The 5,878-nt window shown below is 37.8% G+C and overlaps 1 long non-coding RNA gene across 1 annotated transcript; it reads right to left on the bottom strand.

Moving 5' to 3' along the window:
• Nucleotides 1-2,617: 2,617 nt before the first annotated feature.
• Nucleotides 2,618-4,516, bottom strand: LOC135410593 (uncharacterized). The gene is made up of 2 exons (XR_010428763.1): nt 4,363-4,516; nt 2,618-2,857 (listed from the first exon to the last, which is right to left on the bottom strand). It is a non-coding gene; the product is annotated as an uncharacterized LOC135410593 (long non-coding RNA).
• Nucleotides 4,517-5,878: the final 1,362 nt, after the last annotated feature.

The raw sequence follows: 5,878 nt of genomic DNA, 5'->3' as shown, positions 1-5,878 counted from the left end.
ACAACACCTTTGAGGGTGGAGTATACACCACTGTCCCACAAATCCTTGTTAAGTGTAGAATCTGTATTATTGGTGTATTGCATTCGGTCTCTGAAAGGAGACAATGAAATAAAATGAGAGCTGGCAGTCTATACCTTTTATGTAATTTTTTCCTGTTACAAAAAAGGAATTTTAGTATAAGGAAATACCTTGTCTGACTAGCCAGCCATCTAGTCCACTTACTTCCTAGTTAGAACAGGGGAAAAATGGGAAATTGCCAGCCTAATGATCATGTAAAAGGTGATGTTGTCCCCAATGAGCCTAGATTGAAAGTTATTTTGGTGTCTATAGGCTCAAGGTTCTGTAGTCTAGTTTTTGTCCTAGATAGAAAAAATAGCCAGTCTTACAAGAACAGCTTCAAATCTTTAAAGAGTAAGTCTCGAATATGCATTTTTTTTTGTGTATAAATTTGATTCAGCAATGTGTAACAGCACCTGAAAGACAATGTGAGTAGGTGGTGGAGAGACATCTTAGATTGCCTCGTGGGGAATCATAGAATCACAGAATATCCTGAGTTGGAAGGGACCCCTGAGAATCACTGAGTCAAAATCCAGGCCCTGCACAGAACCACCCCAAGAATCATACTGTGTGCTTGAGAGTGTTCTAATGCTTCTTGAGCTCTGACAGGTTTCATGCTCTGATCACCTCCCTCGGGAGCCTGTTTCAGTGCCCAACCATACTGTGGGTGAAGAACTTTTTCTTAATATCTGGCCTAACCCTCCCCTGACACAGCTTTATGCTGTTCACTTGGGTTCACTTCATGCTGGGAAGGGGAAGGGGACAGCTAAAAAGGCCCTGCCCCTCTGCTTCCTCTTGTAAGAAAGCCATAGACCGCAATGAGGTCTTACACTACATCCTAGCTGTAAGTCTAGGATGAAGGCATTACCTGGCTAGCTAAGGATGAATTACATTGGCCAAGTGTAACCTAAGAATTGTACTAGTTTTTAACTTTTGCCATTCTGTTTCCTACTTTGTAATCCAGTTCTTGATCTTTGGCTTTGACAGAATATATTTGCAGTATCTTTCACTCTCAAGTGCCCCTGTTAAGAGTCAAGTCCAAATGAATCAATCAATTCTTTGTACAAGGTTCTTCTGAGGTAACAAAACAACTGATATTCAGCTGGTCAGAGCATGGTGCTAATAATGCCAAGGTCATAGCTTCAATTCCCATACTTAAGCGTAATTAAGTAATTCACTTAATTACTTAATTTACTTAAGAGTTGGATTTGATAATCCTTGTGTGTCCCTTTTAACTCAGAATATTCTGTGACTCTGTAGCTTGTGCCTAATTTAACTGGTGAATGCAGAGGGCCACAGGCAAGCATGCATAACCATTTTCTGGGACATATTGAGAGGCTTTAAAAGCTATGTTATAGAGTCTGTATAGAGGATACTGTGGCCAGCTCCTTGACTGTCTCAGGTCTTTTCTTAGAGAGGGAAAGAATCTCAAGGAAGAGACATAGCTTAGAGTTCCTTGAGTTATCATGTAGGCCTGAGATAATTTGGACATTATTCAATAAAGAGAGAAGAGGAAAAGAGGGGTTCTTTTCCCTCTTGAAGACTGTGAGAGGGGTCTTCTAAGTAAAAGAAGACCTTATCTCAAACTCATTTGGGATAGGGAGAAGCACTAGCTACTATAGTATATATGCGAATATACCCCAGAGTCTAGTTTCATTTGTTCTTTTAAATGAATAAATGACTAAATAAAAGTCTTTTGTTCTCAGGCATGGAATGTAGCATACTGAATATTCTGTAGCACTTCTTTTGCCACTAAGGAGCATAGAATATCAGCATAAAAAAGACCAAGACGCTGGTATGTGGTCAGTCATCTAGGCATAGCAGAAAAACATGTTTGTCCACTGATGGCCAACCAACTTCTTACTCTTTAGAAAAAACACCAATCAAATTTAAATTTTAGAAATTCAAATAAATTTTCATATAAATATGCCAAAACTACAGGATAGATTATTTACAGTGTAGTAACTCCTGTATAAATATTCTTTTTCTCTATTTGCTCATATGAACTGTAGCTGTAAATATCCCTATGATTCCTGGGGATGGATAGACTCTTCACTGTGCTTGTAAAAAATTAAAAATATATATGTTCTCCATCACCTCTCTTGCTGTTGTTAACTATGCCACATCTTACTGATATGTTTTTGCTGTTTTTCACGGTTTCCTCTACAGGTTTTCAAACATCACAATTTTTATGTTTCTTTCCAAAACAGTCATCTTAGGAGATGAGACAGGAAAATACAAGGGCTTTTTTCATCCTCAACTTACCTCCCCCTCAGAGCTATACACTAAGCTATATACTGTGATGACACTGTGGAAGCTAAATGAAACTCTCTTTAATGACTGCTTTCTATGAGGACAAAATGTATGCAAGAAGTGAACAGACACTTCAGTGACAGTTGAACCTAGGCAGTTAATTCTTCAGTCATCAAAACTCACAGGTAGTTTTGGAGAAGTGAAAACAAGCAAATATCTTTCCCACATCACCACAAAAACATCTCTGTTCTTTAGCTGTTACGTGCTTCTTCCTGCTTTCATGAGTAACACTAACAGGATTGGGTAGTACTGCTGGAAATTGAGGTTTAATGTATTTTTTTATACCATGTGATATCAATACCAATGTAGGTTTCAGGTAGGTGAGCTAAATTTTACGCATTGAAATCTGGTAAATGAACCCCAGTTCTCATAAAAAAAACTTGGAGAAAATAATTAAATGTTTTTCAGTGATATGAGAGATCCTCTCTATTCTGTGGGAGAAATCATCCTTTTCCTCTCATCTTCTTGGGGAATATTTTAACACTACCTGTAGAGTAGAAAAACAAAACTGAATTATTATGGCTATGGGATTTGTTTTACTTGAGAATTGCCCAGAGTGGTAATTTTCTTGCTGCCTGGCAGTGACAAATGTGATTTTTATCCTCCAGCTGCCAACAGGCTCAAGTACCTATTGTCATGGATTTGTGGACTTTATGTGAGGTGATGATGTTTCAAGTAAGTGCAGATACATGTTACGGTTTGCACAAGTAGGAGCTACGGCATGAGACTTCAGGAGAGCGTGAAGGAATCTCTGCTATGGTGACAGCATTCCGCTTTTCCTTGGCTTCTAATTTATTTAAACTGCCCTGCTTTCTTCCTCCTCTGAGATATGCATTATGGATATCTCACAATAACTTCTTTTGGCCTTCCAAATTCAAGAAGATTATTACTGTTTTGATGTTACTTAAATATCTACATTGACTGTGATTAGGGTAAGGTTGAGCTGGTAAATGAATGCTGTGAAATTAGGTATGAAAAAAATCTGTATGTATGAGAAAGCTAAAACATACCAATTTTCCAAGACAAAATAATGAAGATTTTAGGGCAGATTTCTGGATTAATATTATTTAGAAGGGGTATGTCTTTGCATTTCCTACCGCAAGACTTCGTTGCCTTTATGTTTTGCTGTGGTATTTTCCTAGCTTTTTCCAAAGTAAATTCCTTCAAAATGGTTTGCCTTTTGGGTGTGGTGTGGGTTTTTTTTGTTTGCTTGGTTTTGCTAATATTTTTTTTAATATTTTTTAATTGTGTTGTCACCATCTGATGATTTACTAGCTGTTTGGAAAAATACCAACATTTTCCCAGTTTTACCATAAATTGGATTTTTGTAATGAACGCTTATGGAAACAATTTCCTATATTTCTGAAGAATGTTGATGGAAAATGATAGAGATTATACTGGTGGATCTAATTTTCTGAGGGTATGCACTATAAAGCTTGGTGCTGATACTAAGCTTTGTCATATAGTGCTATAATAATCCTTTTAAAGTAATTTGTTGCATCAACCGAATCCAAATTATTTTGGTCTATTATTGCTTTAACTTTACACCTCAAGATTACCACAGAAAAAGGCAGAGCAGTTTGCCTTTTTTGTCATTCTTTCATGGAAGCTAAGCACTGTGATCCACTCAACTCTCAGTTAGATTGAATAATCTTACATTCTTCAATTTCTGTTGATTCCTTTGTGACCTGGTTGATACTTTGAAATTTATTGTCTGCTATTCTATTTCTTTTGGTAGCTCTTATCCACAATTTTTCCCAGGTATCTTGAGCCCTCTGGGAGGCCCTGTCCTCTAAAGCAACACCACTTTTCTGCCAAGGTGTTTTCAGATGAATGGGAAACAGTTTTTGTAGCTGTTTTATATTTCTCTCACTTTATAGTTGACTCCATTGCTCTGCTGCTGAAGGCTAGCTCTGATATAGACTCAAAGGGAACAATAACGAATATATACTGTTCACTTGAAAGGAAGGCACTACAAGACTGACATCTCACCTTAGTCATATCCATGTGCTGGAGCTGAATCATGCTGCCTCTTTTGGCCACTGTCACAGGTCTCTGTTGTAAAAAAAACACACAGAAAATAAACCCATCTTTGTTGAGCAGTTTTAAAACTTGCTGCATGCTCTAATACTTTCTTCTCAAAGACATCTCTCTAACAACATGAACAGGCACAGTGTTAAGGTGAGGTAAACCAATTGTGACACCACTTTCATCATAGGGGTCTCCCAGAGAATGCTAGTAATTGAACCTTGATAGCCTGGTGACTTTTGATGTTGCTTTACAAGGTTGGGAAAAGAAGCCAACCAAGTGTGCCTGTGCCATTATGAATAATCCTCTGTCAAATTTGGAATGCAATGTCGCAATTGAATGCAGAAGACTATTATTTCTGCCTCCTGTTAGCCTCCTGTATGTTTTGCCACTGGTTATACAGAAGTATACAAAGATGGGTGTGGATTTGTTGATTTCTTTTTTGTGAATATAAACCTGGCTTATCTTTGTCTCCTTATTGTCTTTGCAGAATACTGGGATGTCAAGTAAAGCTAAAATTAATCACCACATATGAGTGTTATTCAGCATGATAGATTGTGGTTTTAATGCATCAACAGCCTAGTGACACATCAAAGAAAGACTTCAGGAGCAATCTAGAGGAGAATAATGAAGGAGTATCTTGTATGATTTGGTAAATTCTTCCTAAGAGGGAAAAGCATAATAGGAAAAAAAAGTGTGTTTGAAAGTGAAAGCTATCCAATAGGCTGATTGGAGTTAACTTTGCAAAATTGAATATGAGATAATTGTAAAGATTTTGAAGAGCCTGTAGAGAGAGAGTAAATACCCGATGAACAATGCAGTAGATGGCAGAGCTGTGAGAGTGATTCAGAGAGATGTGGCAATCAGGAGAAATGATCATCAAACATGATTACTAAGTAAGCACAGGATAAAGGCTATAGAAAAAGCTTGTAGTATTTAAACTTTGGTGAAAGCTTGGACATGGAAGAGTTGCTTCTCCACAGTTAACTATTTTATGGAGAGAGAAGCTGCAACATGTAGCAATGATGCCAATTTCAGTACTATAAGAGGTTTACTTTGAAGATGATGCTCTCTATTTATAGCCAGCATAAGACAGAGAAGGATGGCAGTACCCATGGATGTTCTGTTATAGCCATGTTAAACTTCATATGAAACCAGTTATTAGATCACAGAGGCATAGAATGGCTTGTGTTGGAAGGCACCTTAGAGATCATCTAGTTTCAACCTCGCTGCCATGAGCAGAGGTACCTTTCAATAAACCAGGTTGCTCAGAGCCCCATCCAATCTGTCCTGGAACACCATCAGGGATGGGGCATCCACAACTTCTATGGGCAAGCAGTTTAGTGCTTCACCACCCTCACAGTAAAGAATTTCTTCCTAATATCCAATCTATACCTACTCTCTGCCAATTTAAAGTTATTGCGATTTGTCCTGTCACTCCATGCTCTTGAAAATAGTCTCTCTTCATCTTCTTATAGGC

The sequence above is a fragment of the Pseudopipra pipra genome, chromosome 3, assembly GCF_036250125.1.
Source record: "Pseudopipra pipra isolate bDixPip1 chromosome 3, bDixPip1.hap1, whole genome shotgun sequence".
Classification (NCBI taxonomy): domain Eukaryota; kingdom Metazoa; phylum Chordata; class Aves; order Passeriformes; family Pipridae; genus Pseudopipra; species Pseudopipra pipra.
The sequence above is the reverse complement of the archived record's forward strand: the minus strand, read 5'-3'. Positions and strand labels throughout refer to the sequence as shown.